The sequence below is a fragment of the Mustela lutreola genome, chromosome 9 (assembly GCF_030435805.1).
Source record: "Mustela lutreola isolate mMusLut2 chromosome 9, mMusLut2.pri, whole genome shotgun sequence".
Taxonomy (NCBI): domain Eukaryota; kingdom Metazoa; phylum Chordata; class Mammalia; order Carnivora; family Mustelidae; genus Mustela; species Mustela lutreola.
Window position 1 is genome coordinate 41,017,368 of NC_081298.1, and position 9,580 is coordinate 41,026,947.

General features: G+C 38.2%; 1 protein-coding gene across 2 annotated transcripts in view; it reads left to right on the forward strand.

Annotated features, from left to right (window-relative positions):
• The window catches only part of MACROD2 (mono-ADP ribosylhydrolase 2), a 1,974,291-nt gene extending 1,969,744 nt beyond the window's left edge, over window positions 1-4,547 (forward strand). For both annotated transcript variants that reach the window (XM_059134074.1, XM_059134073.1), the window contains one exon: window positions 676-4,547. The gene's annotated coding sequence lies outside the window, so the exon portion shown is untranslated. The remainder of the gene's footprint in view (window positions 1-675) is intronic.
• The last annotated feature ends 5,033 nt before the right edge of the window (window positions 4,548-9,580 follow it).

A 9,580-nucleotide genomic window follows, 5' to 3' on the forward strand; every position in this document is an offset into this window, starting at 1 on the left:
AGTTGCTGGTTCCAGCAGGAGCTAATAGTTGGAAAGTGAACTTTTGAGGTAATGGCAATGTTTTATATCTTGATAGTGGTGTGGGTTAAATGAATGCCTTTGTTCATACAGACTGAGGTAGGCTTAAGAACTGTGCATTTCCTTCTATGTGGATTATACCACATCTTCTAAAATCTAAAAAGATAAAGACTATCTAAGACACAGTGTCTTCTCCCAAGTGGGGAACACAGCAGAGACTTAATAAGACTTCAAAGTGGTGGGACAGCCATCAATGACTTCTGCAGGTCAGCATTATGAAAATTGTCACCATTATTCCTGTGTCGAGCTCTGGAAACCAGTGTGTGTGAATGGACCCTAGAAAGGAGGACTCATCAATCCAAGATTAGGTGTTTCAAAGAATACTTTGAAGAGTAGAGTTAATCACCCCATCAGTGGAAACAAGTCATCAAGGTAGCATACATTTATTAGCTGTGATTTATATGCTCTTTAAAGATACCCTGTGCCAGCAATTACAGCTCCAGTATCCAAAGTACTTTGATAGTCAGAGAAGATATTCCTAGGCTTGTTTGAGGGGTACGAAACATTTAAATGACTGTGTTAAAAAGATATTCCTTGTTAAATCTACGAAATCTATGATCTTTCATCTAACAAATGGTTTCTCCTTGTCTTTGCCAGGGGCACAAGATGAAGCAAAGGAACAAAGAAATGGAAGTCAATCGTGGCCCTAGGCATTGCAGGCCTCTCCTGGCCCTTGGGGGGGGTGGGTGTAGGAAGACAGGAGTGCAAGCTGTGGAGGAGGGGGGTATGGGGGGGCAAGTCCCACGAAAGGACAGGGAATCCTTTGCTCTAATTTCTCCAGCTGCATTATGTTCTGTTTACCTGCAGAAAAAAAGAAAGACAAAAAAAAAAAAAAAAAAGTAAAAAGAAAAAAAAGTTTCCTTGAACTTGGCAAAGGGTCCCACGTCAATGCGTCTTTCAGGCACTATCCCTGTAATTTCTGTTTTTTTCTCTTTAGTGACTTTTCCCAGGGTCACAGTGGCACAGTTTAACACTCACAGGTGTATCCTGGTCCCTGTCTGCTTTCTTGATTATGTCACAAAGCTGGTCGATACAGTGGTTTCTTCAAAGAAAGAGACAGAAGATGATTGTTGGTATACTGCAGGCTAAATTTCAGGAATCCTCAAGCCCAAGATCAGTATAATCCACAGAGGAAGCAGGAGAGAAAATGCGCAAAATGCTCAGAAATCACTTGGAAAAAGGTCAGGACAATGAATTGAAAATGGCATTATATTCAGGGATTCCCAAGGTACAACTCTGTTCCATGTGGTTAATGAAGAACGTGGAAGGAGGATTTCATCCAGGGCAGAATGTAGAGGCATTACCCTGAAGGCATGGCCCCCCTACAGCCAGTGGGGGCTTTCCCTTCCCAACCAGGACTGCAGGTACATTCTTTGACCCTGACCTTCCGCAGATCTCCCCAGGTTCATGAGGTCTTTACTGTGTGCTTCGGCATAGAGCCCACGAGTGAGATGTGACTCTTTGGGACACAGTTTGGAAAGGATGACACTCTTCGAGGTGTTTTAGTTGAGAGAGAGGGGCTGCTGCATTTAGAATCCAAACATATGTCTATGAATATTAAAAGTTCTACTTGAAATCTCTTATATATACACTTTTCATAAAAGAACCTCTTGTCTTTACCCAAGGTTTGAGGGCCCACAGACATTCTCATTTGAAGTTAGAGGCAATTGGTGGTCTTGCTTGCAGTTCTGGCTTGCTTTTAAATAGTCTGCTTTGTTCATGCCAAATCCAAAACTACTTTGATAGCCTGTCCCCACTCCCAGAAATCCCTTGATTATGGCCTTGAAGGGGAGCAGCAGCATTACTAAGCCAAGATTCCAGTGGTACAATGGGCACAGGGGATGAGCGGCCAAGGAGGAAGTCAGAAATTGTCCCAGGTGTCTGTCCCAGAGAGGACATCAATAGTGACCCACACGAGGCAAGATGCCTGCTTCCCACATCTTCCTCAGGTTCTAAGAACAGTGTATTTTTTTCTGAGGAAACTGATAACGCTTCTTGCATATCTCGTCAAATCCACCTACCTTATAAGGTCTTTTAGAATGTGAGTTATTTATATATATAAATATATAAATATATTTTTTAGTGGAGGGAGAACAGTAATGGATCAAATTGGGTATTTCTAAAATCAAAGGGTGTTCTGTTTTCTAAATATTCCACAGACTTCTTCAGTTTTGCTCTTTCCTCGATGGAAAATCCACCTTCTTCTCTTTCTATGAAGTTTGTTTCAGCCCTTTTGGAATTTGTTGGCCCTCTGGATGGCTTCTTTGATATATTAGAATCATTAGTAAGTTAGATTTCTGCATAAGTAGGATATTCTAACATCCTGTATTTCTAAAAAAAAAAAAAAAAGAAAGAAAGAAAACAACTGCTTATCAGCCTAACAGCAATGATTTTTAAGGGACCTCATGATTTTGGAACGTGGCCATTTCTCTTTCTGCTGTCATTTTACAGTTTGGTATAGAAATGTATATGTCTCCTACTGCCATGAGACATGGCTTTCTAGAAAAACAAGGGAAAGTCCCATTTTAAGTGATCCATGAAATGATGTCATACACATCCTGAGAGTTTCTGTATTTCTTGTCATCCTTACAACTTAATTGAAAGTTGCCATCACTCTGTGAAGGACTGGACAAGGAGTGCTAAGAGCACATTTTCCAGGGACTCCTACATGTTCATGCTACTCACGCCCAGGAATGAGTTACAGCTAAAAACAACATGACAGAGACAAGCAGGGTGGGGACTTCTTAATGGACAATGATGAAAAAGACCCAATGTCCCCGTTAGGACCCGTGGAGACTGGAATTATTTCATTCAGGATGGTCTCTTTATCATCCACAACAGCCATTTTTATTCCTTCATTTTAAATGCAGGCGGGGTAAGAATGGGGGAGGGAAATCTCTGCATGAGAACTTCAGGAAAAGGAAAGAAATTTTTGAGATCAAAACTAAGAGAATGAGGTGTCAGTCTCCTAGCCCCACTCCTGAATTTGTTTAAACTTTATAATTACATTGGGTTTTCATTTTTGCCTCATTATGCCTTTTGGTTGCTATTTGGTTATGAGATTTTTATCCTTAAAACAAACAATGAAGTCACTTTGCATTTGAATAGTAAGAGATTAAAAATCTGTCTTGGCCATATCGAAGACACCTCAACACAGGAAACCCTTTTTTCACTGGCGCTGTCATTGAACAGGCTATACAGTGGAAAATTTGAAAGGCAGATTGCTTCTCCTGCACATGAATCCCGGATGTCAATTTCCAACCACACCCCTGCCAGGCTATGTGGCATGACCGTGAGGGAGAGGGGGAGAAAGATAACCCAATATTAGTCATGTTTGCATACAGAGGATCAAAGTAGGCTCTCAACATAATACAGATGTCCCTGCTTTCTGAAATTGCATTATGCCACTTTGCTTTTATGAAAGACCTACATTAGTACCTGCTACCGTTCACCTAAAGAAATCCCCGAAGAGAGCTTTTGCTTTTATAAAAATTGCAAGCAGGGAGAATGGCCCCCGCTGAGCTCCTTCCCTGGGAACACACTCAGCATCTCAGCATCAAGCCGCCATAGCTTTGACCTGCATCTGTGAACATCTGTGCTTTATCTCATTTTATTTTGTGCATCCATTAGCAAAATGTGCCCTATGGTATCAGAAGAGGGTCTGGGAAGACTCAAAAATATTTCCATATAAATGAATGGTAATTGTTTCTTTGCTTTACCCCATTTTGGCTTAAGGACAGGTTTCATAGGAACACTACTTGCCCATAGCAGGGGAACCTGTAGTCCTAATTAGAAAGGTAGTCGTTGTGAGAGAGACAAAGGGGCTTTTCCTCCAGTTAGTAACTATTCAGATGATGGACAAGTCTTCTTTCATAAAAGCTTACAAAGGAGGCATCCAAAATACTGTCTGTGATAGTGGGTCACATATTTGCCACCGCAGCTAATTGTAAATCTTTCTATGAAATACTGAAAAGCCTCTTTGTGAATTAATACAGTTCTGCTTGATGCACTTGATTTGAAATGACTTTTCTCTGTATGTGGTGCATGTCAGCTTTGCTTTGAAAAATAACAAAGTTAGCAGAATACGTTCAATATATTTTCTTGGGGAATAGGGTTTTTATCATATGATTCATTAAGGATTTGCCTTACCCTGACATTTGTGATATAAAGGAAAATCAGAAAAAAAAAGTAATTTTCTTGATCAAGATATGTTTTTACTTAATGCAAATAAATGTAGTTGTTGCTTGCAAGGGGAAAAAAAAATGTCTTCTGATATCTGGTATAAACTGCTAAATAGAATAATACGTGCCTCTTTTGTTAAACCGGCATTTAAATGCTGGACTGCTTCGAAATCTGTTTGTTTCTTTTCATCTGTGCCATACACTAAAAAACTTAAACAACTGTTGCCTTCGTACTATATTTGTTAGAACAGAATATGAATAAAATTGGTTTGAGAGGATAAAGTAGAATTATTTGTGTCTTGTAATTTTTGTTTCCTCACGTAAATGACTAATAACTCAAACTGTTTTTTATTTTTAAGATTTTATTTATTTATTTGACAGACAGAGATCACAAGTAGACAGAGAGGCAGGCAGAGAGAGAGAGGAGGAAGCAGGCTCCCCACTGAGCAGGGAGCCCGATTCGAGGCTCGATCCCAGGATGCTGGGATCATGACCTGAGCTGAAAGCAGAGGCTTTAACCCACTGAGCCACCCAAGTGCCCTCAAACTGTTCTTTTAATACGATGTATTGGTTGCAAATTGTGTATTTAAAATTGTACCTTTAAGGTAATTTGAACTTACCAATAGTTGTCCTTTACTGAGATGTCAATGTTGTGGCCATGTTTTTCAAAATTAGGGGTGCCTGCGTGGCTCAGTCAGTTGAGCATTGGTCTCTTGGCTTCTGCTCTGGTCATGATCTCAGGGTCATGAGATCGAAGCCCGTGTGGGTCTCTGCACTCAGCTCCAAGTCTACTTGAGGTTCTCTCTCTCTCTCTCTCTCTCTGCCACTCACATGCTCTCTCTCTCTCTTTCTCTTTAAATACATAAATAAAAGCTCTTTAAAAATTAAACTATAGCGTAGTTTGTACAGACACATGTCCCAATGTATATATATATATATATATTTTTTTTTTCTCAGAATGCTACTAGATAGCTAATTACCCTAGCAACAGCCTCTGAGGAGCAAGAAGTTGTTGAAGTAGAAGTTGCTGAGATGAAGATCATGATTCCATGAACACTGGTTCATCCTTCAGAACCCACTTTCCATTACCGGAATTCTTTCTGAGAACATTTTATGAGCCAGCCACTGGGCTGGCTATGGGATCACTACAACCATGATCCTCAGTCTGTTATTGAGGGACTTATGATGCAATTACACAATTTAAAGAGCTTGGCCATGGATCAACCAAAATCACTATGGGGAAAGCTCAGTGTTCTTTTGAAAATGGAAATATGTATTCCATCAAATTCCTTCCATCTCCTTCAGAAGAGATGCTTTCAGTTTTACTGTTCTAGAAGGTAATAATGAAAGTCCATCCCTTTACCCAACAAAGGTAGAGATTTAATAGTTAAAAGAAAATATGGTTTTTAAAACTGCTTTACCAGAGGGCATTTTCCCAATGATAAATGAAGTTCGATGAGGAAAAAATTATGGTCTTATGCCACAATGGGCAACCTCAACACAAATGCCTCAGAGTGACTGCAAAGATAATATGACATGATTCTAGTATTTTCAGGTGCAGTTTTTTATCTATATCCAATTTTCTATCTCTCGGCCAGTCACTCTAGTGTTTCTCCCCTACTACTCCTGCCCCTGTGCCTTACATCATTCAAAGTTGGCATTAAACATTGCTCAACTTTACTGGTGGTCCTCAGGACAAAAAGGGACAATGATAACCATGGACATTGTCTGACCAGGACCCCCGCCCAGCTGTGGGGCTTTGAGAAACAAAGTCCCTCCCTTTCTTCTTGGTTTGGCAGATGGAAATATTCACACATTACTGAACTCTCTTACAAATTTAAACATAAAATGCCAAGATATACTTTGCCACTTGGTAAATTATTAGCATTAATCCTGCTATTCGATACTATAGGCAAATGGCCTTTTCTTGAGCTCAAGACTCTTTACCATATGAAATCCTTTCTACTGAAGTCGATTTAAATTTTGCCCTTAAATTAAGGGCCCCTGAGAACAAGAAAGAATCATTTTATAAAACTGTTAAAGTTGTCAAGTTGTTAAAACATGTACACACAAAATACTGACCTAGTGCAAATTTTCACATAATCATTTTTCTGATAATAGCTAAAGTAGATCTATGAATAAAGAAGAAAGGAAATACAACTCTAGTTTTTGGTTAACATGCATGGAAGGATAGAGATTTGCAAAGAGATAATTATACCAATATATACTTTCCTTCCATGGGGGGAAGGTATATTTCCTCTGACACTGGACTTGATAATATAATGTGCTTTGACCAATGATATGTGGGCAGAAAGAGCATGTGTCACTTCAGGCAGAAGTTTGAAGACTCGTGCTCTTTTTTCTCCTCTACCACAATGACCAGCAAACAACATCCCAGATGGGCTGCTCTATCAATGAAAAGCCCAATGTGAAAAACGTGGAGATGAGTTTCAGGCAAGCCCAACTGAGAAGGTGACATGAATGAGAACTAAACCCATACTTTGAGATACAGTTGCCCTTTGTTACCCTAGTATAACCTATCCTATACTACACATGTAAACAACAATTTCACAGATCTATATGATCTGCTTTTCTAACCCCATCATGTGGAACTTTCAACTTAGCGCACAATGCTGCCAGCATACTGGCCTTCTGCCCATTCTTAGAATAGGCCAAATTCTCTCCAGGCTCAAGGCCTTTGAACTTGAAAGCTCTTCCTGTTCTCACTTGGCTGCTACCTTGTTATCCTTGAGATCTCAGCTGCAATGTCACTTCTAGAGACGTCTTGTGTTTGTCTACATAACACCATATTTGCTACTTCAGAAAACTTACAATAATTTGAAATTGTTTATTTGTTTACAAGGCAGGATTAAAAATTCATACGACTCATCTCAGATGTGCAAAATAATGTAGCCCCCCCCGCCCCGCTAACTGAGCTTGCCCTGTTTCCAAACCTCTGGTTAGAGGGAAATGTGGGAAAAGAATTTAATCTATCAGTTATAGGTATCAGGTTTTCTAGTTTAAAAACAAATTAAGGATAAGATTTGGTCATATCCAAGGTTTAAACTCTCCACTGAGGCTATTTCTTGCCAATTAAATTATTATACTCCCTCCCTTAGATAAAGGCCTAATTTTCTAATCCCTATGCAATAAAACTAACAATTAACAAAAAAATTTAAATATTAAAATGATAGGTCCTATGATATTTAAAAAGTAATTTCCTAAATACTTTGTCAAGTAGGATATCAGGAATAACATGACAGACTATTTAGAAAATCACAAAAATAAAAAGAACACTAAAAAAAATGTGGGATACAGCCAAAACTATACTTAGAAGGAAATTTAGTCTTAAATGACTTAATTGTTTGAAATGGTGTGTGGGAGGGGGGAAGGAGAGAGAAAAAAACACTTTTAAAAATATTCAAATTTAGATTTTAGAAAGAGAAAAAGATCCAAAGAAAATAAAGACAAATATATATAATATATAAAGACTACTATATATAATATATATAAAATGGATGCATATATAAAATGAGCTAAGAAATTTTTAAATAATGTTAAATCTACTGATTGACAATCCATTAAATAAATCTTCAGCAACTTTTTGAATAATTTTAAAAGGATAGCAATGAGTAAATTTTAATTACAGTGAAATTAAATTTTATGCATAATTATAGAACAAATAACAGTCAAAGGAAATGGAGATTTTCTTTTAAATAAAAATTACCGATATTGATATAACATGAAGTAGAAAACCCACATAAACAAATTCATGGCAGAAATGAGAAAAGATCTCAAAAAGCCTCCCAAGCCAACCAGGTATGCCTATTTATCTATCTTCCTACCCAAATAATATGTACAGATTGTCAAAAACCTAAGAATACTCATAGGCAATATTCTCAATTTGTTTTGATTTCATAGTGTTTTCATAATGGAATCATCCAGTACATGGCTCTTTCACTCGGTGGTACCACAGCCTCTTCTTGTCAAGCAAGAATTTTCCTAAGTTATTTTAAAATATTTTATCATATGGCTGAAATTTATGTTATCACTTCCCTATCCTATGACATTTAGTTTACTTTGCAATTTTCCCTACTTTAAATAAAACTTAAATTAACACTGTTGGTCGCAAATTTTTATCTTCATCGGGGTATGTTTGCAGAGAACTTCCAGGGTTTCCAGTGGTTAGAAAGTGAGAATTTCCATTTTGTAGAATCCTCACTGTCCTAAGCATCCAAATACACACCCAAAAGGTATTGAAAAATGGTTTATCACTGGTATAAGTTCACTAGTGTTTCTTCGTTTCCCACAGAGGCCAAGCAGATTTGTCAGCTTTCTATGTTTCTGGACTGGGAAATTAATCTGTGTCCTTTGATCATCTATCATTTGTGATTTCTATTTTTTCATTGATATTATGAATTGTTCATATATTGAGAGCATTATCTTTTCATTGTTATTTCCTGAATATTATTTTCTACTTCTGCTTTTTATTAGAATTTTGATTGTGATACTGTCTGACATAGAGACTTCTATGTTTCTATGCCCTGACTCTTTCCCTTTGTATTGGCTTACATTACTTTTGTAGTTCACATTTATTATTTCTGCCTGCTGTGTATTGATTCCTGATACTTCAGGAAGTGATAAAGCTTTTAAGCCTAGCGGAAAACTCCTTTTGTGTATTTTCTGAAGCTCACCTTCCAACCTTACTCTCTACAGGTGGCAGACATGGGATCTAGGCTGGCCAATCATAGTATTTTACCTGCCTGTGCTCAGTGATTGGTTTAGAAGCCATGTGACCTAAACTGGACCAACTGGTGACTTCCCTAAGACTTTTTATGTGATTACTGGAAGAGAAAAAAAAAATCACAAATTATAGTGAACATGGAAACCTGGAGATTTGGGCAGTTATTTTTCCTGACTTAGTTATGTAAGCCAATAAATTCCCTTTTTAAGAGAGTCTGAGTTAGGTTTTTGGCTCTTGTAACTGAGTGGCTCTCAAATTCACTCTGATTAAGAGTAAAAACTTAAAATGTCCTGAGGGTTCCATGTGATGTCTCACATACAAGCACACACTGATTGTTACTTCTGCAAACTCTCTCTTCCTATTCTCCAACATGGTCTTCATAGCTCCAGCCACACTACTGGCCTCCTCAGAGGTACTGGGCGTGTTTCTCACCTTAAAGCTTTATGTGAGCCTTTCTAGAATTCTCTTCCTCCAATGTGTAGATGGCTACATTGCTCACCTTAGAGTCTGTTCAAAGCTTTCCCAGCAAGGCTGATCATAACCACCCTCTCAAATGCTGCAAAAGACACCCAGCATT